Source organism: Neovison vison, chromosome 11, assembly GCF_020171115.1.
Source record: "Neovison vison isolate M4711 chromosome 11, ASM_NN_V1, whole genome shotgun sequence".
Taxonomy (NCBI): Eukaryota; Metazoa; Chordata; class Mammalia; order Carnivora; family Mustelidae; genus Neogale; species Neogale vison.
Genome location: NC_058101.1, coordinates 185,716,197 through 185,743,984, shown reverse-complemented (window position 1 = coordinate 185,743,984; position 27,788 = coordinate 185,716,197). Strand labels below are relative to the sequence as shown.

Below are 27,788 nucleotides of genomic sequence, written 5' to 3'. Positions count from 1 at the left end.
GTAAAGCTAGGGAAAATATTTACTGAGCTTCTCTCTGTATGAATTCTTACAGAGTTTTTTGTGGTTTTTTTTTTTTTAAGATTTTATTTATTTATTTATTTTAAAGAGCATGACCCTGAGATCCTGACCTGAGCTGAAATCAAGAGTTGATAACTGACTGAGCCACAGGCACCCCAATTCTTACATAGTTTTAAAAATATATGCTAAATATTAGAACTGAATTAAGTGCTTTGGGAGTTTAAAAAAAGGCGGGGGGGGGGCAGAATTTACTATGCCTTTGGAAAAGAGGATTTCAAGTGAAGACTCCACAAGGGAGAAAACTACTAAGCTGAGTACATTTTTTGGTAGAGAAATTAAAGAAGATCATTAGAATAATAAGGACAGCAATGTAAAAGGGCATCCACGTGGGGAACAGAGAAATTCCACCATGCCGAGACCAAAGGAGGCAGGAGTGAATGACAAGAAAGGGAGAAGAAGCAGATGAGACCAGAAAATAGACTGGAGTCAGGTAACAGGCATTGTAGTCCAGCTTACGAGAGTGCCAAGTCAGCCTCCAAGAGCTTGATATGAAATCCATGAAAATGAATGATGTCTTCAAGGAAGAAAGTGTACATTAAAAGCTACTAAATTTAGCTCTGCTAAAGAGTAGAGAAAGACTAATCCACTTCCTTCCATAAATTTACTTAGGAAGGCCAGGAAGAATTGCCTACATTAAGTGCTAATTTTACTAGTCTTCACCTATGACACAAAGATTATTGATGCACCATTAGCAGGCCCAGCTTTAGTGGTTTTCCCAGCAGTAGGGATGAATTTGCACTAAATGTCAAGACTGCCTTGTTATCACCTTTTCAAAAAGGCTAGGAGTTATTAACAGTTGTAGGCCAAGGTAGAGACACAGACAAAAATCGGAAGTGGGCAAATTGTTTTTTAGTTCCTACCAACTTTGCATATGGGAGAGGGATGAGGGGAGAGACAGAGAGAAGGGGGGAGGGAGGGAGAGAGATGGTTGTTGAGAAGAGAAAGGGCTCAAAACAACATTCCTTTGGATTACAAATCGGTATGCATTTCAAGGAAAATGGAACCTAATTCTAATTGAACTATTTATAACTCAGCAAAATTTGATTTGGCAAGAAATAGTGGAACACTAACTAAGTCCCTATACCTTTGTTTCTAAACCTCCTTAAATCTCTTTTCATTTGCTGTAAGAATTCATGACATGCCAGCTCAGAATCTTGAGAGACTGGAGTTTTGTTCCAGGCAGTGGAATGACAAACTACATTCTACCACTCCTAATTGTAAGAAAGAGAAGATTCTTGCTAGATCATTCTGAATATAAACAATTATGCAGCAACAGTGATTTCTGAGACTACAAATGCACAACTGTAAGCAGATTTCATTCTTCTGAGATGTGCGTCAGAGGGAAACACAGAACATGGAAAGAGTTTGCTAAAATAACAATGAGCAAAACCCTGTAAAACAGCTACTTTGATTCTTTTAGACTGGCTGGCTGCCTAGGAGGTGACCTTGGGCAATTTCAGAAGCAAAGAAGAGATTTGAGCCAAAAGTGGGTGGAGGGGATATGAAGAGAGAGGGCACGTTGTTACACATTTCTCAGGAGAAATTGTGAACACTGTGTGACCAAGAACATGTTGCAGGGTATTCATGTGTAATTTTAATATGCAGGAGTAGAACAATTGCTCATCATAATATATGTGACATCTCCCTTTAATTTTTACTATCCATTGATGATTTTTGTCATATAATATGATCTACACCCACATTAATGAATGTTGACAATCTATCAATTCTAAGAATGAAAATAAAAATATTTTGGCCTATATTCATCCTTAAATGAATGTATTTAAAAGCTCTTGATATTCCCTAGATATTCATGTCAGGGACAACTGATTTTAATTCGTCTTTCTGAAGTCTTCTCAGAACATTCATTAAGAAAGGCAGGACTGCAGCATTCATACATCAAGGATTTTATGCATGACAAGTTTCTTGAAAAACACTTAAGGACTGCATGATTCTTGACAACATTTACCACCAGGTGATTGCAATTTGCTTACATTAAAAAAATAAAAAAGTATGTGCTTTTGATTCAAATTTAAAACAATGTTAAAATCTTCAAATTGCCAAGACACAAAGTCAAAAATGTAGTCTGTAGGAAAAAGAAAAAGAAATCACTTTCAAATGCAGTGTTTTATCATTTCAGAAAAAAAATCATATTCAATTTAATACAAATAAAAATATCTATGCTGTGTAGATAGTGCTGATTATTTCCATCATCCGGTCAATAGTAGAAAGAGAATCGTGATAGAAATGGATGGGAGTTGCAGTTTTCAGCAAATTTATAGTTCTGCTGCATTTTAGCAGATGAACTTTAAATAAGAGATTATGTTGCTTACTTGGAAGTTTTTAAAAATAGACTCATTAGAAATAATTCTGGGGCCTGCAGGCTCCACGCTACACCCAATGCTTCTTCCCATTGCACTGCTAGGACCCTAATTTAGGCTCCACTTACGTCTTAAGGGGGTACTGCAAATTCTCCCGTTCTGCTAACACACTTCCAGTCTGCTTGCCCACTTCCAGTCTGTTTTGGGGTGAAGTCCGTCCCGTCCCCCCTCCCCCCCCCCGCCCCGCCCATACAAAAGGCGCTGAAGTTCTAACCTGGGAATGTGACCTTTTGGAAATAGAGCATTTAAGGCTGATTAAGTTAAGACGAGGCCATCTGGATGAGCGTTGATTGCATATGATTTTGTCCTTATAGAGAGGGAAAATTTGGACATAGAATCAGAGGCAGGCAAATAGGAAGACTCAAGGAGCTATGAGCCCCCAGGAGAAAGACCTGAAACTGATTCTTCCCTAGTACTTTCAGCGAGAGTATCCTGATTTCAACTTCTAGCCTCCAGAACAATGACAGTAAACTTCCTTTATTAAAGCCATGTAATTTATGGTTCTGTTATGGCAGCCCTGGCAAACCAATGTAGTACCCCATTCATTCTATTCCGCGGCCAGCACTTACTGTTTTTAAAACTCCACGTGATATTACCACTTCCTCAGTGATGACGGGGCTACATTTCCTCCTGCACCTAGAAAGTGTCAGACACGGATTAGGTACTCCTAATCACATGTTGAGAAAAAATGATAAATGACCAAATTAATTACCTACTAAGTTAAGAAAAATCACCTCATTCAAAACATTAAGAAAATACACCATCTGTCTTCAACCTGATTTTCCAAACTTTTCCACATCTTGTACATTATAACCCAACTTGGCTTTTAGTTGTACTTTCAAAACACCGAATTTATGCATTTCACCAAAATATTTTCATGCAGTATGTGTCAGCCTCTGTGATGTTCATTTTGCACTGATTTTTTTAATCCCCTGCTAGCCTGTTCACATTTTAACTGGTCACAGCCTATGTATTTAAGGTCTGTTAGCCCACCTACTCTGTGAGCCCCATTATAATTCCCCAACTCAGTGTTTGATCTGCTCTCTGAATCTTCAAGCACTTTGGTGACTAATTTTAGGCCATTTATATTCTTCCTTGGGATGTGGATATCTGGCAAGTAGGTGTTTATCTATAATTAAATAATTAATGATTTGAGAGCTGGGACTGTGTTGAATCAAATGAGCATGTCACATAGTAGGAGCGAAAGTAACACATAGAGTAGATGCTCAGTACATACTTTGAATTAAATTATTATAAATTAATGAGACATATTTAAATGTGATACCAGGATGGTCTTTGCCGATTTTGCAGAAAAAAGGAAGAAGTGGCAACAGAAACAGAAGTTGCATGAGGTCAGCCCCTTGAGACCAGAAGTGGCAAGGAGAGGGATTGTCCCCTGAAGACTCTAGGAAGCAGCCCTGCCCCCACCTCGATGGTTATCAGGTAAAGCTCGTTTCAGTATTATGGCCACCAAAATGATTGTACTATTATTTGTGTTGTTTTAAACCACTTGTGTTGTGGCAATTTGTTAATTACTGCTAGAGGAAATTAATACAGGACTGAAAGTGTTACTTCTGGATATACCAGTATTTCCCTGAGAAACGCTATGGAGAAAAGAGCATTGTAATCAAATATACTGGCCACTGTGGCATATCCCTCTTGGAGATTTGAAATTCACATCAGCATATTAGGCTCTGAGGAGACATAAAGTAAAGAATCTGTTTAACACAGCACTTAGCAAAAGCATTTGACCACATAACCACCCTCCCGCAACACACACATACATAAACACACGTACAGACCACATACCACCTATTAAAGTCCCAGAGAACACTTCTGGGAAATTCTGATGCAAGCTAATTAGATCATTAGGCAAGTGTTGCTCACGATGGCAGGACCACAGAGGTATTTCCTTAGGATTCACTCAAATGGTACCATCTGACATAGAAACTTCTAGCTCCCAAAGTTAAGCTGATCTAGAGTCATGCCATATTCATTGTGAAGTTGCTACCAAAAAGTGACAAAGAGCACGTGATGTTCTAAATAATGAAAGTATTTTACCATTTAAAATGTCAGTGCTTTGATATTTAGGAATTTTAAAGTAGTGAAATTTTTAAATTGTCCCATTCTAGTGACAGGCGTCAAGAACTCCTTCTTTGATTTAGCCACTTATTTAAGGATCTTCATTGGTACTCATAAAATGATTTATTTGCTTATTTTTTAAATTTATTTGACACAGAGAGAGAGATCACAAGTGGGCTGAGCAGCAGGCAGAGAGAGAGGGAGAAGCAGGCTCCTTGCTGAGAAGAGAGCGGGGCTCCATCCCAGGACCCTGGGATCATGACCTGAGCCAAAGGCAGAGGCTTTAACCCACTGAGCCACCCAGGTGCCCCTCATAAGGTGATTTCTTACACAGATCCTTCTTTTGATTTTCTGGTACATAGTGGGCACAGACCAATGGAGATTGGGATCAATCTGGGCCACTAGCAAGGGAAATTAAATGCTCTAAATACATGTTTAACCTAAGCAGGTGTTTTGGTCACTTGCAGTAAGTTCTCCCTTTTTTTTGTTTCCTAAAGTGGAATTTTCTGATTCTAAATCATCAAAAACCACATCATGAAAGCCGAATACTCTGGATCATGCAATGAGGTTGTTGTCCTATTTTCCTGAAAGCTTGGTAGCAGAAGATGTGGTGTCTAAAATTCGTGGTTCTTATACCATATGATGGCTGACTAACTCGTTTACTTTATTGAGTCCATATTTATTGATTGCCTAATATCTGCAAATTTTGAGAGCTACCGTAGTGAGGGAAAACAAAAATAAAATGCAAAACCTTTAGCCTTGCCTTCATGAATCTTACAGTGTAGGTGGTGGACAGACAGACATTAGTCTCAAATTTAAATAAATGTACTGGGTAAGCCACAGAATAGACTGTTAACTGGTAACTTAATTACAGCAGCTTTCATTCAAGTACAGCTTGTCTGTAGAAATCAGACCGTAGTTGGGGCATCCTGGGATCATGCCCTGTGCCCAACACAATGGGCCGCCCACCTAGCAGGGACTCTTCTTCTCCCTCTCCCTCTGCCCCTCCCCCTTCTCATGTTCTCTCTTGCTATCACTCTCTCTCTCAAATAAATAAATACAATCTTAATAAAAAAAGAAATCAAGTCATACTCAGAATCAAAGACAAGCAGCTTTCTTTCAAAGAAAGTTTATTGGTAGGCCTAATCTTGCTTATTTCAAAACAAGGGAACTCCTCAAAGTTTATGTCATAAAACGTATTAGCTCTGCTCACATTTTTTCAGAACTTAAGTTTTAAAACAATCCTTCACAAACATAACAAAGCCCACAATAACACTTCTAGGTTATCACCGGAAAGCAAAATGCAGAACATTGATTCCCACCACCTGGGGATCAAGGCAATAGCTAGGGTGCAAAATTTAAGGAGTCAACCAGAAAACTCAGTACTCAGGGGAAATTATTGTAAGAGGATTAATATTTTTTAATATTTTAGATTTATTCATTTGACACACACAGAGAGAGAGAGAGAGAGAGACAGGCAGAGTCAGAGGGAGAGGTAGGCTGCCTGCTGAGCAGGCATCCCGACGTGGGGCTTGATCCCAAGACCCTGGGCAGCTGCTTAACCAACTGAGTCACCTAGGCACCCCTATAAGAGGGTCATTTTTGGCAAATGAGTATAAAAATAGAGGATGAACAAGATATAAAACCTTGAAATAAAGCTGGAATCATTATCACAGATATTTGACTCAACACTACACTGGTCATTCCCCTTCTTCGGCTAATCCGCTATGTGGCTGTTGTCCGTTTGTTCATCCAGATTCAGTCTGTCCCCAACTCCAATCCTTCTCCAAAGGCTTTGTACCTCAGGAAGCTATCTTTAGCTGGGTGCCTTCTAATTAGGCTCAGCCAATGGAAATTTAGCAGACTAGCAGAGGACAAAGGAGTAATGAGGTTAGGGTATTTATTCCATGGTTCCTTTCCTACTGGGTGGAGGCCATGGCTGTGCTCCCATACCAAAGGCCATAGCTCAGCCTCCCTCCCCTGCAGCTTGCTTATAGCCCCCTACCTCTGCTCCTTTGAGCCAGTGATGATGGCTTTCTTTCTTTGTGAGGATGCTTCAACATCTCTCTTGGGTCCCCATAGCCTTATCTGCACCTCTGTAAATAGATTCCTTATTAAACTCTCCAACAATATCCTGTTTAAATAGGCTAAATAGTTCCTGCTGGGACCCGACAGCCTGGTACCAAGCCAGGTCATCTGTATGCAGTGCCAAAATACAAACCATGACTAAACAGTATCTTAATTTACATTCTATGATTGAGAACTTAGTATGATTGGACCTTGTTCCAAAAGCAATGCCTTTGTATGATCCCTCAAGTATTGGCCTGGCTACTTTGCCCTCCCAGTCCAAATCTGGCAACTGGTTTGTTTCAGAGATGCTGAGCAGTTTTCCGTGTTTCTTAACGCTAGATAAAATACTTGCATAATTAATGCAGTTGAGAAAATTTTGCAAATACATGTTGAACTCAGATTATATGAAATATCCATTTCATCATGCAGGCATTCAATCAAAATTTCTCTTAATTACTGGGCCAACTTGAACAAAAACTGTTTGGTTGTTTTGGTTTTGTTTTGTTTTGTTCTGTTTTTAACCTGATTAGTTAATTAGATCTATGATATAATTGGAATGGGCCCTGGGCTGAAACGAACACAAAGGAAGGATTTGGATGACTACATCAGTTCTCATCTTGCAAACCATGTACTTTTCACATTACTACCAACAAAAACAGTATTCAAGACAGCCTTGTAGACTAACATAAAATGTTTATTTGTTAGCATAATTCTTTCCCATGAGGATCATAAAATTTTGGTAACTCAACTTTTTCATTGTCAGGTATGTGGCAGTAATTCAGACAATATTATACTAAATTTTCTCGTTTCTCAAATTTTAGTGAATGTTTTAAGCTTTTAATTTTCAGGTATGCATGTATAATTGCCATTTTTGTAATAGTTTTATAATATTTTATTTTGTAATAGTCTAATGAAATATGAAAGGGAGTAATAGAAGGCAGATATTTATAAAAAATTATTTGTTTTCATCACGATATAAGGATACTGCTATATAAATAGAGATTAGTAGAAAATGTATAATTTCTTGATTGTAGAATATATAATATTCTACTTATTCATATCCAACCACACTTCCCTTCCCTCCCTTCTCAGGTAATACAGGTCATAATGTATTTGTGTTTACATGGGGGTATGGGGGGGCACATAACTTACTTATTGAAATCTTTCTTACATTCTGCCACTCTTTAAACTACTGGATGTTTCAGAGCTTCATGAAAGACACTAACATTGACATTAACTTCTGTGTATTTTGCAAATACCCTCTATAAAATCAAATGTTCAGGGCTTTTGAATTTGGTCAGAATTTTATTTACTCACATCATTTATTATTGCTAGAATTTGGCAAGGTTCTAATATAAACCCGAGTACTGAGCCTCCAAAAGTATTCAAACAACTCAAATTCCGCAGATTCTTTTCAAATAAAATAAGTCAGAGGGCACAGGGAAAAATGGAACAAATTAGATTTTTCCTGTTGAGATAGATCAGGATGCAATGAAATCAGTCAAGATCTGGCAACCACAGAAGCACTGTACAAAAGACAGTTTCTCCCTCTGTGTGTGTGTGTGTGTGTGTTCCTGAGCATCTCATCTGAAAAAGCAAAGGAGTTTAATTAAATGTGGATTGAGACTCCCAGCCACCATATCAGCCCTGCTCCATGATAGATGGAAGTAGTTCTGTTGCTCAGGACTACTCACTTAATTCAATTGTGGTTTTCGGCTGCCAGAAATAAAATAAATAAATAAATCCCCGCACTTAACATTTACTTGATGCCTTGCTTTTTTAAGGATTGAGGTGGCAAGCCAGGTGAAGGAAAACATGGCTAAGTACGTCTTGGTTGCGAGGACTTCATCTCTTCTGGGCCCCCTCTCCAGCCCCCTCCCCAAGCGATTACCCAACACACCCCCCACACAGGGGCCCCCACCCATATCAGTGTAATAAAGTCTCTCAGGGCCATCACTTCACTGCCCAGATATTTTAAATGTAAATTAGAACACCTCCTGAAATGGATTGAAAAGAAAATTCATAAGATCAATTTCACAGGCCAGAGGAGAGCAAACTAATAATATGGATACTCAAACAATAGAGCACATAAAATAGCAAGGATATCAGGCAGTTTGCCCAAAAATTACATATTCCGGGTGACCTAAATCCATTTGCATAAGCCGCCCGTGCTACTGTTGTAGTGTTTTGTTTTTCCCTCTGGTGGTTTTAGGACTCTGGCAAAATTCAACCTGCACAGTTTATGAAAGGTTTCTGCTGGGTGTCTTCATTTAAAAACTGCATTGGCAGAACAGGTGTAATGGTAATCGCCTCAACATCATGTACTTATCACAATTATTATCAGACGCTGGGGATCAGAGTCTCCAGGCTCCTCTGATCATTTTGTTCTTTTTATCTTCTGTTATTCCCAGGAACATCCATTTTTAGAATTAGGTATAAGGCAGAGATCTTAGTGACTCTGTGCATGTACTTTGGAGTTGGATGCATCTGGGTTTGAATCCCGACAGTGTCATCTGCCTGTCTTATGTTTGGGCAAATGACTTAACACCAGTAAGCCTTTCTCATCTGTAAATGAAAATGGTGCCTAATCCACGGGGCTGTTGCGAGGATTAAATAGCATCATCCTAATAGCCTAGCAAACTGCCTCGTGCTGCCAAACTGGTGTTTTATAAGTAACTTCAAAGTGTGTTTTTCTGCCTGCATCTCTCCTTTTCTTCTAGTCAGCTCAACACACCATTCATTTTTCTCTCCTGCTTTTCCATCTGCCTCTTGCCAGCCATGGGACCCAGAAGCACTAAAACTCACATCTCCTCAGTCTTCCTTGCCAATGTCAGCTTCCATCAGTGCCACCCACCAACTCTGCCATCCAGACCCGCTGAATTGCCCCTAGTCTAGCCCCACTGAGGGCCTCTCCTGGATCTTCGCCTTGCACGTGCTCTCTCCTCACTGCGTGAACAAACCTCAGTTCACTTCTTAGGACTACACTCAAGGATCGGTCGCCTCCTCATCTCCACACTCGGTCCCTTCTTTCTCTGTATCCCCATTTACTCTGACAGCACTGATCTCCTTTATTGTAATTGATTGTCTATGTACACAAGTACGTAGAGTCTTTCACCAGATGACACTGACTGGAGATTAACCACAAGCATCTCTGGATTTTCGTTCGTGTCATTTTCCTGCTCTTGTCCTAATATGCTGACAGTCATACCACAGGAGTTCAATACAGTTTTGTTGAGTAGCGGTCTGGGCACCTCTGACACAGAAGTGAGCAACAGTCGTATCACTCAGTGAAACTCAAAGTTGCACAGCGTGGTAACCGTCATTAATAATACTATATTGTGTTTCTGAAAGTTGCAGAAATTAGATCTCAAAAATTCTCATCATAGGAAGAGTTGTAACATGTGCAATGATGGATTTTTACTAGGCTTATTGTGATGATTGTTTTGCAATATATACGTATATTAATCTTTATGGTGTACACCTGAAACTAAAATGATATTACGTGTCCATTATATCTCAATAAAAAATAAAAACATTGTTTGCCAACCCCCACAATTCACCATATATTCACACACCATGCATGAATAACACAGTCCTTGTCCTCTAGATACTGAACATCTCTGAGAAGAGATGAATATGTAAACAGCTAATTGTCATGTAATATGCAATAGAAGGGGCCATGGGCAGTCAGGGGAAAAGCATTTATTTAAATATGAAAAAGTTTAAAAAGGGATTCTGAAAGAGTTGAAACCTGTGCTTCTAAAGAACATCTCTAAAGCATTATCAACATCGTTTATTGTTATCATTTATTTTCAAATTTTACAAGGACAGCAAATTCTAAACATGTGACCCATGTGAATTTCTATGAACTTAATATTCTGATTAACATAAGCAACTATATATAGAGATTATTAGTCTTGTGCAATAATTTCAAATTATTCATATTAACATATTCTTAGCACTAAAATTAAATTAACCATAATTGCATCTTTGATGATTCAGAAGGCATGTTAGAATACTGCAGTGACTCAAGGTCAGTGTGAAATTTGTCCTACTGCATGAAGCAACTGGTTATTTGAACACTGTTTGAAGTAAGTGTAAGTACACATTTGCTGAAACATTTAGAATTTTGCCACTCAATATGTAGGACTACATAGCTGATACTCAAAAGGCCATTAACTGTCATAAATAACGTAATACATATTCTTATTCCCTCTCTTCGTTCCTCTTCTCCAAATCTAAGAATACAGCTCTGGGGCATCTGGGTGGCTTAGTTGGTTAAGTGTCCAACTCTTGGTTTCGGCTCAGGTCATGATCTTATGGTCATGAGATCGAGCCCCACGTGGGGCTCTGCACTGAGTTGAGCATGGAGCCTGATTGGGATTCATTCTTTCCTCTCCCTCTGACCCTCCCTCCCTGCTCATGCACTCATACTCATTCTCTCTCTCTCAATCACTCTCTCAAAAATAATTTATTAATTAACTAGCTAATTAATTTTTAAAATTTAATTAATTAGTTAGTTAATTAATTAACTGCCCTATAGGACAGGTATGTGGACATGAGGAATTTATGCAAAATTAGAGAAATGGCCATTTTATTAGGGTTCATCAATTTCTTTTAAAATTTTTGTTTAATTGGCACAGAAGTAGTGACTGAAAGATTTCAAAGTAGGCACTAGGTTCATGTGTCAGCTGGAGTGAACCTCCATTATGAACTGCACTTCAGTCCTTTTTAATGTAACTCTTGATGGGTCAGTAATTCTGTGAGAACTCTTTCATATCAAAATGTCATTCATTTTCAGAGAAGACAATTCCCAACCATTCTTCTTAGTATTTTTTTTCTGACTACTTAATCCATTCAACAAATTTTAACAAGTTATCTTATCTTTCAACTTGTACTTTGTCCTAAAAATTTTGGAAGAGATTATACAGAAATTCTTAGGCTAGAACCCCATTACCAATATCTGTAAGACTGTCTAGAGTCCACAAGTCATGAAATAAAGAATTGAAAAACAGCATTAACGAAAGCTTTTATAGCTTCTGATGTATGGTTTATGGATCCTATGTATTTTATTTTGGGATACACGTATTGGCCATAGGTATTATGGGTAGATAATTCACCAAAATGAAAGTGAGCCCTATGAAAAATAAGCTAATTACAGATCACCATAAAAAGTTAACTAATATCCACCTTGCTGCTTTTCACGTGCGCTGCACGGAACTGGCGTTGCTGTGTCTTCCTGCTGGACAAGAATGTGGACATCCTCATGAGCTTGTTTCAGGATTCATCAGAAATAGGGATTATACATATGATTACACAGCAAATGAAAACACTGAGTGTCACACAAAATAGAGTTATTTCACTGCATTAACGTCTCCCCTCCTAAAAACCACAGTAGCACCAACAGCATGAGCACAAACAAGCAGAGGACACCAGCGGCTGCGGCTTTGTTTCTGGGACTCCTGGTGGACGTGGGCATCTGAGGGCATCTATGGTTCCTCCATTACAGCTAAATCTTCCAAAAGCAGCAGTGGATGGAAAGAAGTTTTAACTCTGAGTGAATACAAAAAAGACTCTTCTGAAAACGTTCCTTCTACTACACACCGTAGCCAGGCGAAGATAGCGGTGCTTTTTTTATTCTCTCATTCTCATAAAAACCTGGACAATAATTGGACAATTCACGGGGATAAACCTGGATTCTCCCTTTCTATCTTAATCTACTTCGTGAGAGGAAAGAGGAAGAAAAATGCTCTCCTTCTATTGTATTTATGTTTTGTATTGCTGTTATCCAATAAGATAAAAATAATTCAAGTTTTGTAAAAATTTTTGTATAGGCATTGTCCTATGGTTTAAAAATAAAAGTGACATAAAAATAATATAATAGAAAATAAACAGGTTTTTGAGTTTCTTTTGTGTCCTTTTTAGTAAAAGACTGAATACTACGAAGATCTTTCTACACTTTTTTTTTTTCCGCTTATTATGTATCCTGGAAATTTCTTTCACAGCAAAATAAAAAAAGTTTGCATTCTTCTTTACATGAATATTGTAGAAGTATCACTGTTTATGCATTAATTACTTTTTAAAGTGAGGAAAATGCAAGCTATAAATTTCATCCTCTTCTTTAAAAATACAAGCTTTCAAATGACTTAATATTTTAGACCAAAGGCAAAAGAAGAGTTGAAATCCAGTGCTTTAAGGTCTTCAATGAATGTTACAGCCACAAATCAATAGATGATAGTTTCATGTTCATATTGCAAAATATTACTGGTTCTGAACAAACAAGGTAAGTATGCACTCTATAAAACTATATATAGTTTATGCATCAGTATAATAGCTGCTGTCTCTAAATACAAAGATCATTCAAATGGCCACAAAACAATTCTTTAAAGATTTACTGAGATTATACTTTGCCTCATAATATTATTTTCAATGGCTTGGCATGTATGTTAAAAGTTGATTCTTCCTTTTAAGTAAATAAACTTCTTGTCCTTTATTCCCTGTCTCTTGTAAAAATAGGACAGGGCTGATGGTGTTGGGAATTTGCAAATGAGTTTAGTCTATTATAGCAATGAATACTTGTTCTCGCTATTTTTAAAGCTATACTATGTGATTTTCATGTTATTCTTTTGGATTACTGAATCACTAGCTCTCTCTGTTGAGTAAGTGAGTTAAAACCAGGAATATCCACACAATTCTCACATAATTGATGATATCCATCCAGAAATAGAGAAATGCAAATGAGAAAAGGACCTTCTGGAGTCATTTTACAGATAATTCAAGCAAGTGCAGAGAAATTAAGTAAAGTTGTCCATGATTGTATAGCTGAGCTAGAATTTGATTTCAAGAAAGTTAATTCTGACTGGTCCTCTTGGTCCTAAGAGACACTGCTTTATCAATAAATAATCATGTGTACACAGCATATTATGTGCAGAAAGAGATGAAGAAAAGAATAGGATCTCTTTTTCTAAGGATATAAGTACAAACTGAAAGTGTCAAACTTAGCAGTAAGTTAACTTTAATGCACAATAAATACTTTTGCAAAAATAATGCAAAATAAAAACTTTTACATTTTCTTTTTTAAGATTTATTTATTTATTTATTTGGAAGACAGAGATCACAAGTAGGCGGAGAGGCAGGCAGAGAGAGAGAGGAGGAAGCCTGGGATCATGACCTGAGTGGAAGGCAGAGGCTTTAACCCACTGAGCCACCCAGGTACCCCTACTTTTACATTTTCAAGGCATTTGAAAAGTGAATTAATTACCAAGTTCCTGGCAATTGTTGTTATAAGTGCAGTGTAGAGTTTGGCTTGTTCCAAGGGCAAGGTCAAGTCCTGTGTGTTTTCTGAGTGGTTTCAGAGTAGGTGGAGCTATAGAAAGAGCTAGACGGCCCAGTCAGGTGTTTTTGTTCTTCGGATCTGGTAACTGAAAAGCTACTTAGTTATTGTTCCAAAGATAATCATTTCTGGAAGGAGAAGGCATAATAGATTCAGACAGGAAGTTATCTAATAATTATTGAGCACCTTCTGAGAATATAGAGGTTCTATCTTCCTGGGGGGAAGGACATACTTTTATTGTATACTAGAAAGTTATAGGTGCCTTAAAAAGGATGACAAAGAGTGAATGAGGCTGTCATTTGAAGCAGGTGGTCAAGGAAGGTGTTAGTGGTTGAACTGTATCTCCTCCCAAATGCATACATTAAAGTCCTAACCCCAACACTTCCAATGTGACTTTATTTCGATATAGAGTCCTTACAGATTTAATTAAGTTAAAATGAGGTTGTTAGGGTGGACCCTAATCTAATATGATTTATTAAAAGGGGAAATGTGGATACAGAGATACAGGGAATACAATGTGAAGATACAAGGAAACACTCTACGAACAGGAAGATGGCCATCCCTACACTGAGGAGAGGGGCCTGAAACAAAAATCTTCCTTCCCAGCCCTCAGAAAGAACCACCCTGTTGACACTTTGATTTGGAACTTCTAGCCTCCAGAACAGCAAGACAATCAATTCCTACTGTTTGAGCCATACGTTTTGTGATACTTTGCTTCGGCAGCTCTAGCAAACCAACTCAGAAAGTCTCACTGGGAAGGCAGCGTGTGAGAGAAGACTTGAAGATGATGAGAAAGTTGGCTCTGAAGCTATTTGCGGAAACTGTTCCAGCAGAGAGCAAAGAACTCAGGCCAGAACCTTGGTAGGTGTGTTGGCAGCCCAGCAGGAGGCTGGTGTGGCTGGAGCGCCGGAGCTGATGGGTGAGCAGATAGGGATGGGGTCAGAGAGAGGGAGGGCTGAGGAGAGGCACAGAGGCTGTAATGCCTTACAAGCCATCGTCAGGATTTTAGCTTTTACTCTGAACAAGGTACGAAGCTATTGGAGGGTTTTGAGCAGAGGAAGGATATGGTTTTACTTAACAAGATCATTTTCCTGCAGTGTTGAGCCCAAACCCTGTCCACAGTGCTGGGGCAGATAGAAGCTGGGAGACCATGGGGCTGGTGTCCGCCATACTGGTGGAGAGATGGTGGTGGTGGTTTGCACCAGGTTAGCGAGCATGAGAAATGGTTGCATTGGAGATCTCTCTAGAAGGTAGAACAAACTGGATTGTCTGCCGGTTGCATAAGGAATGCTGAAAACGAAAGAAGTCAAGAATAACTTGACTTGTCACTGGTGACATTGAGAAGAGTGGCAAAGAAAACAGACTTGAGTGAATTTAAGAGAGAATAAGAAAAGAAGGATCTGATACAATGAACACAAACATTTTCAAAGCAGTTTTCTCTGAAGATGAGCAAGGACATGGAAGAACTAGACAAAGGGTGAAGTGGGCTAAGACATATTTGGGGGGAAGAATGAAAGTATGTTTGCATAGTGATGGAAATAATCCAATAAAGGGGGAAACTGCTGAAGCTGATGCTACGGTAAAGTGCAGAGGGAAGAGATGAGGGAGCATTGACCTTGAACAAAGGAGAAGGCTGGAATGTAACACTTAGAAGGGCTGTAGGAGGAGCAGTGTTTGCAGGGAGAGCCAAAATTCGCTAGATTTGCAGAGCAAATGCACTTTTCTCCCAGCTCCCTTTAGAATAGTCTCAAAAAATAATTTTAAACTGGCCTCACTGGGGTCACATGTCTGCCCCTGGCCATTGTGTCCAAGGGGGTAAGGTACTGAAATTGGCAATATTTACTAGCACTCCATTTCTCTTGAAAGACTTAACCATTAAAACCATTAAAAGGAAACGAGTGAAATTAAAGCAGGCAAAGTAACAGAACACAAAAGAACTTTTTTAAGAAAATATTTAAAATGATGTCGTCTGCAATACTATAATGACCATAAGCATACTGTGTGTTTCAAACTGGGAACAATGCATCATTATGTTGCTGGGGAGTTTGGGGACAGGAAAGAAAGAAGCGAGCCAACATACCCAAAACAGGAAAAACCCTGAATATAAAATTCATAAATCCTAAGTGTTCCTTGACTTTCTTTTCTTATTCCTTTCTCATTGACTCACTGCTGTACTCTCTCACTTTTAAATTGGTGGAGTTCATCACTGTAGACATTCTTTGAAAGGTGGCTCCTTTTAGATTATGGAAGCGGTAGTTCAGAGGAAGTACTTTTATAAAGTAGGCAGTTGTAGCTTGTTTCAAATCTGTATCACTTAAGTGAAGCAGAGAGTTGAACAGAATTGCTTGGTGGATATTTTGAAAAGAAAAATTGGGGGGTCAGGTTAGGTTATTATCGACCTCCCCAAAGACTGGGGTTCTGATTCTGACACATAATTATTCAACTTCCCAGTTCACTTGAATATATATACTCTGCTTTAGTGATCAGCTTCTGGATAAGAGAGGGGCAAATTGGAAGAGAGAGAAAATCAAAGTGAATGTCAATTAATGCAATTCACAATTCAAACACCTAGAGTGAAACCATACCAAGATGGGAAAGAAGAAATTTAACAAAGGATTCTAGCTCCTTGACCTGGTACAGAAATCTCAGTATTCATCAGTTTCAAGGAGTTATACTACAGAAATCCCTTGACATATTTTTAAATGCCCTTTCAGCAGAAGTCTTAAATTTGAGTATGGTCTTTGTTCTCATCTAACTACCTGGTTAAATTGTACCAAGCCACTTACCATTTTGAGCCTTGGTGAATTAATTTCAAAAATCGTAAACTGATGTGAAACATTAATCACTGCTTATTAAGATACTCGACCATATACAGTAATAGCAATATGATATGTGCCTTTTATGCATGTATATCATATGCATACATATCTATTCTATATATTACATATATATGATATGAGCTGGGGATGATTTATTTCGGGTCTATGTTTTGCTGATAAACTGCAGAGATTTTAAGCATCATGCGTAAACCTTCATGTTTCTTCACTCATAGCTTTGCCCAGTTGTTTTGAGGGTCTCACATGCAATTTTATATAGTTTCTGCCCCATGTGGGCACCTAAAACTACAAATTTTTAATGCAATTATTTTTATCTGTGTTCACATTCCTTGGCTTTAAATATTGTTATCACACCATATTTGAATATTTGAAGATTCATTATTATCTCCACCTTCCATTTCTCATTTTTAGTTCCGAAATCAAAAGAGGCATGATACCAAATATTTCTACTATTGTGTATCATTATCCCTATACTTCTAACACTGGATGCAACAGAGGTTGAGCTTATTGGGAAAAAATGTGACTCAGAAGTAGAAATGAGTCATATCAAGTACTTCCCAGAAACATGTGCTGTGAGAATGATTGGTTACTCTTCTACAGCAATAGATCACTGGGCCTGAGGGAGATTGCTCTTATAACATCAGTGATTTTTCTAAGTAGATCAGGATCTCCTGTCAGTTTTGAAAGAGACCATCTTTAACTTTGCTTACCATCACATCTGGCAGAAAATTGTGGAAGAACTTGGTGATCTCATTTTAGGTTCCTTTAAAAGTTAGAGAAATTGGATCGGTAAACAACTGCCAAGCTCATGACTGTACTTTTTAAAAAAGATTTTGTTTACTTATTTTAAAAAAAGAGATCACAAGTAGGCAAAGAGGCAGGCAGAGAGAGAGGGGGAAGGAGGCTCCCCGCTGAGCAGGGAGCCCTGCGTTGAACTCGATCCCAGCACCCTGGGATCACAACCTGAGCTGAAGGCATATGCTTAACTGACAAAGCCACCCAAGAGCCCCTATTCTGATATAATTTCAATACAACAGTATATGTTCACACATTAATTTCCATTGCATTTTTATGTAACTTTTTTTTTTTTTTTAAGATTTTATTTGTTTATTTGACAGACAGAGATCACAAATAGGCAGAGAGGCAGGCAGACAGAGAGGAGGAAGCAGGCCTCCGGCTGAGCAGAGAGCCCGATGCGGCGCTCAATCCCAGGACCTGGGATCATGACCTGAGCTGAAGGCAGAGGCTTTAACCCACTGAGCCACTCAGGCGCCCCTATGTAACTTTTTATCATCCTCATTGTTCTATAATTGACACAATTAAATTAACCATTTGAAATTTACAATTCAATGGTGTTTAGTATATTGACATAGCTGTACAGGTATCACCACAATCTAACTTTGGAATATTTTTATTAACTCAAAAATAAAGCCATATCCATTAACATTCACTTCATAATCCTTCATCCCTCCCATCCCCCTGCCCTGGGCACTAGGCTAATATACTTTCTGTCTTTATAGATTCACCTATTCTGAACATATTTTTATAAGTGGAATCCTGGAGGGGGAACAAGGTAGCTCAGTCATTTATGCATCTGACTCTTGATTTCAGCTCAGGTCATGCTCTCAGGGTCCTGGGATCAAGCCCCACTTTGGGCTCTGTGCTCCATGTGGAGTCTACTTGTCCCTCTCCCTCTGCTTGTGCTCTCTCAAAAACAAACAAACAAACAAACAAACAGTATCTTTTAAAAAATAGAATCATGGAATATGTGGCTCTTTGAAACAGGATCCTTTCACTTACCATAATGTTTTCAAGGTCCATCTGTATTGTAGCATGTATTGGTAACTTGCTCCTTTTTATTTTCAAATAGCACTCTATTATATAGGTATACCACACCTTATTTATCTATTCTTTACTTAAAGGGCATGCATGATACTTCCATTTTTTTCTATTTTGGATGATGCTACTCTGAATATTCATGTACAAATTTTTGTGTGGACATATATTTTATTTATCTTATGTATACACATAGAATGGAAATGCTAGGTCTTATGGTCACTACTTAGCATTTGGGGGAACTACCAAAATATTTCCAAAGTGGCTGTGCCATTTTATATTCTTACCAGCAATCAATGAGGATTAAACTTCTCCACATCATTGTTCAACACTCATTACTGTGTATCTCTTTGATAACCATCCTAATGGCTGTGAATTAGTATCTCATGCAGCTTTAAGATACATTTTCCTGATAATTACTGATGTTAACCTATCCTTTATGTGTTTGTTGTCCATCTGTATACCTTCTTTGGAGGTATATCTACTCAAGTTCTTTGCCCGTTTTTAAATTCAGTTCTCTTTTTATTATTGAGTTATAAGGGATCTTTATATATTGTAGATGTATAAAAGTCCATTATCAGATATGTAATTTTCAAATACTTTCTCTTATTCTCTAGGTTGTTTTTCAGTTTTCTTGTTGGTAGCATAACGTTTTTAATTTTAATATAGTCTAATTTATCTTTTTTATTGCTGTTGCTTGTGCTTTGGGTTTTGTATCTAAGAAACCACTGTCTAAATCAAGGCACAGAGGTTTGCATCTGTTTTCCTCTAAACCTTTTATACTTGTGCTCTTATATTTAAGTCTGTAATGTATTTTGAGTGGATTTTTGTGAATAATGTACAGTAGAAGGTCCAAATGTATTTTTGTGCATGTAGATATTCAGTTGTCTGAAGATTGTTAAAATTTATTCTTTACCCATTGATTGGTCTTCACACCCTTGTCGGAAGTCAACCAACTATAAATGTATGGGTTATTTCTTAACTCTCAGTTGTATTCGTTGATCCATAAATTTATTTTACACCAGGATTACTGTAGCTTTATAGTAACATTTGAATTCAGGACTTGTTCTTGTTTTTAAAGGTTATTTTGGCTTTCAGGATCCCTTGCATTTCCATATAGATTTTTGAATTAGCCTTTCAGTCTCTACAGGGAGTCTGGAGACCCTCTCGTGATTCATTGGGGCCTTCCTCCCCGCTCTTCCTGCCCAAGCTGCCTCTGCCACTTGGGCTACTCTGGGGAAAACATGGTATCTGCCATCAATTTGTGAACAGTGTTAGCTCTCAGCTCAAAAGCAAATGATTTAACTTTGTGAACCAATCAACAAGAATAAGGAACTTTTTGCAACTTTTTGTAACTTATCTTACGGTGGGCACTATGTCTGGATGTCTTAGAACATTTCTTGGGTGTCCTTGCCCTTGTGTTAGCAAAGTTTCCTATGCCCAGTGTTCCTGGTTTCCATATATGATTCTTTTTTTTTTTTTCAATTCTTTTTCCACATATGATTCTTAAAGTTACAGCTTTTCATTAGTACTTGTAAATGGGGAGTGTATTCAATATGCAACAAATAATTTCGCTGGGCTTTGCTGTCAGTTAACAAATGCACTTGTGAAAGCAAATAGCCCTTGGGAGGAATTGGCATCTTAAAGTAGCAATAGATAAGCTTCAGATGAATACAAACTAACTAACTTCAATACATGCTGATCTTTGCCAGCTTTACTTGCGGCAAGTGGCAAAATGCTTTAAGTGTGCCTTTCCATATCTTGACATAGATATGATGGGTAACTGTAAAGAGAATAGAAATCTACTAATCATGGTTTTTGCTGTCTGTATTTTACGATGTTTTGACAATTTAGGGAGCCCTGTGGACCTGGGGAGGGGTTAGCTAATTCCTAGAGACAGCTAACAACTTGCCTGTGAGCATGCATCTGATATGCAAACCAGTCAATCCCTCCAGCTATTCCTCTGTTTCATTCTCAGAATCCTGCAGTCAGGAACATTATCTCCCTGACTTAAATCACCCCAGATCTAGGTACAGAACAACTAGGGATCACTACTATAATCTGAAGCCTACCAAAATTACTCAAACTATCCATTCCTAAATTTGCTTAGCTTGCTTGATTTACCTTGCCTGTTTCTTCCATCAAAAACCAGAATAAAGGCTTTGAGCCGTGCTTTCCCCTTGCTCCTTCTGCCACCTGACTGACCCTGCTGCTTCCCCGTGGGGAGCTGTGTGGAGGGGTGTGTCTCCTCCTCTTGAGAACTACTTAGCAACAGTATTTACTTTTTTTTTTTTTCTTTAAGATTTTATTTATTTATTTGAGAGAAAGAGAGAGAATGAGCAGTGGGGAGGATCAGAGAGAGAGAGGGAGGAGGATACTCCCCGCTAAACAGGAAGTCCAATGTGGGGCTCCATCCTAGGATCCTGACCCTGGGATCATGACCTGAGCTGAAGGCAGAAGCTTTAACTGATTGAGCCACTCAGTGCCTGCAACGGTATCTCCAATGGCAATAATCCCCTGATCTGTTGTCCTTTTTATATCTGAAAAAAAAAGACCCCCCCCCAAAATAAAAAAACTCAAGTGCATTTTAGAATAGCACGCAAAGCCCTTTTTACTATACTGTTACATGGAGGGTAATTCACATAGGCTAACAAGCACTCTCCTTCCCCAAACAGGCTAACCCCACCCCTGCCATAGTGATCAGTCATGATGGGTTGAAGTCATGTAAAAAATATATTCTAGCTTCTCTGATACTACTTGGCTGAGTACAGTAGCTACCAAAACATATATCTCAGATTATGGCTAGATTCATTAAGTCCCTTAGCAATGTTTACCGTGAGTTAGCACAATTGTATTCAACCAATTAACCTTGCAGAACTTTGAAACCTGATAAATAATTAAAGTGAAATTTTTACTTAAGTTAATTAACATCATAGGACTGGAGAAAGAAAACTTGTCATCTCTTTAAAAGAATATTGAGAGGTGCCTGGGTGGCTCAGTCGTTAATCATCCACCTTCTGCTCAGGCCCTGATCCCAGGGTCTTGGGATCGGGCTCCCTGCTCGGCAGGAAGCTTGCTTCTCCCTCTCCCCCTGCTTATGTTACCTCTCTCACTGTGTGTCTCTCTCTGTCAAATAAATAAATAAAATCTTTATTAAAAAAATAACAGAACATTGAAAGACTTGCAAAGACTTTTTAAACATTACTGTTATTCGATATGGCAAGTTGTGTGCAATCTGGACCTCAAGAGATGGAAAAATATTTACCACACATGATGTAAGATGGTGACATTTTTGCAAGTATTAGTCAGAAGAATGTTATGATCACATTCAGAATATAGTATATATATATAATATAATCCAGAATATAATATATAATCCAGCCATGCATCATAACATTGATCAGGAAATGTTGAAATATATAGAGCTTGATGAGTGACTGAAAACCAAGGATGAAGAGGGGCTATAAATCCCCAATCTGTGCAAAAGAGGATCCCAGAAGGTAAATCAGTAAACAAGCTATCAGCTTACTCTTGAAACTAACATGCATCTGAATTAAACGAAGGTGAGACCATCATCTTGGCCAGTGGCGAGTATTAGAAGAATGGCAAGGGAGAACCAAGACCAGTCCTGGATATTAGACAATTAAACTTTTTTTCATCTGGATGTTAGACATTAATTTTTTTTGACACCTTCAGTCCTGTGTTTTCAGATACCATTCTTTCTACAAAGAAAGGAAAAAAATTATCAAACTTTACAGTATGCTGCAGATTTATTTATCCTCAGGTTCATGGTATTCTTGCATTAAATCTACCTTTTTTTCTTAGATTAAAAATAAACCTTTCAAATTTGTTATTGATTGCATTGAATATGTGGATGAATTTGAGGAGTATATTAGTTTCTTATTGCTGCAGTAACAAATTGCCATGAACATAGTGGTTGAATACAGCGCAAGTGTATTTTCTTACAGCCCTGGAGGTCAGAAACCCAAAGTAAGTGTCGCTTAGCTATGATATCCATGGGGCTGGTTCCTTCTGGAAGCAATGAGGGGAAAGTCCATTTCCTTCCCTTTACAGTGTCTGGAGGCTGCTCTGTTCTTTGGCTGTGGCCCCTTTCTCAACTGTAAATTCATTACTACAGTCTCTGCTTCAGCAATTTCATTGTCTTTTTTTTTTTTTTTTTAATTTCATTGTCTTTTGACTCTGACTTCTCCTGTGTTCTTCTTATAAGGACCATATGACTATACTCTGTGTATCTGGATAAACCAGTATAATCTCTCCCTGTCAAAATCCTTAATTAAACCACACCTGCAAAGTCTCTTTTGCCATACAAGGGGACATTCACAGGTTCCAGAGATTAGAATGTGAACATATTTGGGGCAAGGCATTATTGCCATTTATAGTATTTCCATCTTAATAATATGAAGTCTTCTGACTCATGACCATGGGATGTGTTTTCATTTATTTAGATCTTCTTTAATTTCTTTCAATAGTGCTTTGTCATTTCCAGTGTATAAACTTTTCACTTCTTCTGTTAAATTGATACCTGAGTATTTTATTCTTATCGATCTATTATAAATGGAATTGCTTGCTTAACTTCATTTTACAAATGATTAATCTAGTATCCAGAAATGCAATGGATTTTTGTATTTTAATATTATATACTGCAATCTTATTGACTCATATATTAGTCCTAATGGCTTTATAGTGGATTACATAGAATATTTGATATTCAAGACCATGCCATCTGAAATGGAGATTATTTTATTTCTTCTCTGCCAATCTGGATGACTTTTATCTCATTTTCTTGCCTACTATCCCTAGATAGAACTTTCAGCAAAATATTGAATAGAAATGGTGAGGTCAGACATCCTTGTCTCCAATGCATATTTATTATAAATGAAATCTCAAACTGAATTTAGAAAAATCAGGATTTACAGGTAAGTAAAGTGTCAGAAAATACGATCATCTGTACTTCTGCATTTGGATGGAGTAGTTTGTGACAGATCAAGGTACTACTAAGAACAAGTGGGGAAAAGGAGCCAAACAAAATATAAAATGTATAATAAAATGATCATTTTTAATCACATTGGAAAGTTGTGGAAGCAACATGTACTAGAGGAACTATGGTCCAGGATCATCTTGAATCTTGGAAAGGTGAGCTGATTATCTGCAAGTACATTTTTTGGAAAGCATCTGAAATTTTGGATGTGGCCTAACATCTGAGAATATGAGCTTGGCCTGTGTCGAAAGCTTTAGAGGCAAGGGGCCAACATAAGAAATGAACCAGACATAGACTGAGTCCTAATAAAACTGAAACCCAAGCTTTATTCAACTCAGTATTAAGGTGATCAGCCCCGTCTCTATTTGTCTACATTTAAAAATTTACAGTATTTTGGTTATAAAAATATTGCTATATTTGCCAATATAAAGGATCATATAGTTGAATACTGAGAATAAAACTAGAACAAAACACACCTACAGAAACTCAAGTGTTAAAAGTCATCAGACCAGAGCAAAATAACCATGATTAATATATTCAAGGAAAAAGAGATGAAGAAAGGATGAAAAATTTGCCAGATAATTTGTTTCTATAAAATGAATAAATGGAAATATTAAAATGGACAATTTTATCCTGACAATTCTATGAATGAATTTAACACAATAATACAAAAAATCAAATGCCAAAATATACAACTAAATTTTTTCCATACTCTTGGATGTTAGAACGTGAATTTCTAAAAATTCCAAGGGTCAAAAGAAGAAATTAAACAATATTTATATTGAAAACCATAGACTACATAACCCATTAAACTTGCTAGATGCAGTCATTGCAGAGTTCAGAAAGAAATTTACTACTTAAGTGCATATATTAGAAAATAAATACCTAAAAAAAGTCAGTGATCTAAACTTAATCTTACTAAGCCAGGAAAAGAAATCTAACCTCTATAATGTGTATATGAATGTACGCATATAAATAAGATAAAAACATAAGTCAATAACATTGAAGATAAAATATGCAATAGAGGAAAATTAACAAAGCCACAATTTGGTTCATTGGAAAAATTAATAAAAGTGATAAACTACTATCAAGACAAATAAATAGAAAAAACGAAAACACACATTACCAATATCAATAAAGAAAAAGATGATTTTTGGTTTTGTTTTTGCTTTAGTGAGAGAGAGAGAGTGAATGGGGAGAAACAGAGGGAGAAGAGAAAGAATCCTAAACAGGCTGCATACTCAGCACTGAGCCCCAGGCAGCATTCGATCTCATGACCTTGAAATCATGACCTGAGCCAAAAATCAAGAGTCTGATACTTAGCCAATGGAACCACCCAGGCAACCCAGAAAAAAAAGGATTTTCATGTAGAAATTAGATTCAATAAAAAGAGAATGAGAACATGTCTTGAAAGAATGAAATTCAATGATGTAATTAGAAAGTACATTGAGTCTTGTCATTTTTCTTTTCAAAAATCTTCCAGAATCTTCTTATTGCCCTGAGGATAAGGAAGGACAAGTATGATCTGCTTCTTGTCCATAGATTAAGGTCATTTTCTGATACAGGACCAGCTTTTCCCCCTCAAAGTTACAGCTATACTGCCTACTGGCTCCCTTTAGTCCGTCATACGTACAGAGTTCTAGCCATTATCAGGATTTTCCCAAATGCTGCTGTCTCTGCCCTAGACTCTGTGAGCCAGGAATTTGTAATAGGGCCGCTTACTCTTGAGAGTCCTTGAAAGCATACTTTGCAATCTTGGTTTAACCTGACATAATTTCTTAGGCTATGAAAAAGTCCAGAGCATAATCTCCAAATATATTATTGCAGTGAACTCTGTAATTTATTTTTCTTGAATTTAGAAAAGAGATAGTGATTAAAAAGATAGTCCATAAATACATAAAAATAGAAAAGAGAAAAGAGCAATCCATATTTCAATCTTCCAAAAGAAAAGTATTGTTAACATTGTTGAGTAGAGTTTTACACTTTACTTTTATGTAACATGATTTTAAGTAATTTTCCACATTATATTGTTAGGAGTTTGTAATATTCCATTATATAGATATATCATAAATAATCATTTCCTTTTGATGGAAAATAAACTTCTGATTCTTCTCTATTATGAAGAATGCTTTCATAAACTTTTTTTCATAAAGCACTTTTTGACTTTAGGTTTATTCCTTTAGACCATATTTCCTAATTGTGTCACTATTAGATCAAAAAGTATGCACGATTTTAGAGTGATTACTATATAATGCCAAAGTACTGTCTAAAGCAAAATGCTACTACTCAGTTCATTAGAAGAGTATTTCAGTGCCCACTCTTTTAAGTTCTTCCTAAGACAGGATTTTCTCAATTTTTAAAATATTTTCTAATTGGGTAACAAATACCATGTTTATTTTAAAGACAAATTTCTAAAATAAATAAATAAATAAAGACATTTCTATTTTTTTCCTGTTTCATTCAGTTTTTATTTTTTGTACTAATATTAAGCTTGACTATTTTCCTTTTTTTAATTTAATTTAATTTAATTTAATTTTTTTCAGTGTTCCAAAATTCATTGTTTATGCATGCAATATGTGCCCTCCATAATACCCACCCAGATTTCTATTTATTTTATTGCAACTAATTTCTATAAAGGTTCATGGTTCAGTTGCATTTTCCCTTGTTTATACATGTTTTTATTTCTTTTTTTTTATTAGAATATTGTCTTTAGGTAGATAACATTTCAGACCACTTGACATCATCAGCAGTAAAGTTACATAGCCCTTATGTACAGAATAATACAAGTATAGATGTCTTTAAGAAGTAAAGGGGGTGTTAGTTTTCTTGAAAAGTACTTGAATTGACCTTCAAACCATTCATCACACAGTTTATAGTAACTACAATTCCTCAATTTGTTGTTCTTTACCACTCCTTGCAAAGCACTATATTAGACATAGTTAAAAGCACAGAGTTCCTAAGGCATATCTGCTCTGTATTGGAGAGAGGTTGCTGATGAAATTGTTAATTAGCAATTTATCAAGATATCCATGTCATTGTGTATTGTAAAATGCCCATGGGCCAAATGTAAATTATTCATAAATTAACATAGGAAAAGCAAAAGCCAGATCAGCAAGTTGAAGGTCATATCTACCTGATGCACTGAAATGCTAATCAACCCATAATTATTAAAGATGAATATAGATAGAAATAAGCCCTTCTAAACAAAACCTACACATTATCATGTACCTTAATTCACTCAATAAAACTTCCAAATTAAATTTATGAAATTGTTAAAAGTCAGTCCCATTTCCTCCTTAATAAATGTAATTTTTCTAGTGAAACCTATACAATGCAGACACTTAGAGCATCATAAAAGGCATTAGGAGATACCTAATGGAGAGTTTATTTTCCACTAATAACAAACAGGACAAAGACATTTCTTTTCTGATTTATAAATGCTAACTTCCACCTTCTTGGCAAGCAACTAAATGTGTCTTTACAATATAGATGATCTGTCACTCTTGGTTAGTTACTTTCACTTTCCATTAAGGATTCATCTTAATGCTACATGATAGAAAATAATATTGGTGTGCATCTCAGATTTTCTACTATCATAAACAATTTTATTATCAAGTATGTCAGATCATTTCAAATTAGCAACTATCCCTTGGGCCCTCCATGTATACAGCACTTTAAGTTGCTAGCTTTATCATGGTGAAGACAACCCAGGTCCTGTTTTCAATGATGTTGCAGTAATGGATATGTTTCTGATAGAACTGGGATTTCAGTTTATCAGACATTTTATTGATTAACACTTACCACCAGTAACACTTACCACCACCAGAATTGTGCACGTAGCTCAGCTCCAGGGAATTGACCAAGGTGTCTATGAGGATACAAAAGACCCTCAAATGGGTGCAAATCAAGATGTAACAAAAATAGTGTATTTTATTTATTGAGCATTTTTATGTGGTATAGCTAATAAGGAACTTTTTTATGTATCTCGTGGGGAATTTCTTTATATATATGTAATTTTTTTGCTTTATTCCTTATGACAATGTATAAAAAGCTAACGTTATGAAAATCACTTTATAGATAAGAAGACTAAGGCTGGGGGTTGATAGTTTCACCAGGATCCCATTACTAGTGGCAAGTGTCACCAAGCAAGTTCTGATCTCACAGCCAGTGGT

General features: G+C 37.1%; 1 pseudogene; it reads left to right on the top strand.

Moving 5' to 3' along the window:
- The first annotated feature begins 3,748 nt into the window (after nucleotides 1-3,748).
- LOC122890390 overlaps nucleotides 3,749-27,788 on the top strand; it is a 130,172-nt pseudogene continuing 106,132 nt past the window's right edge.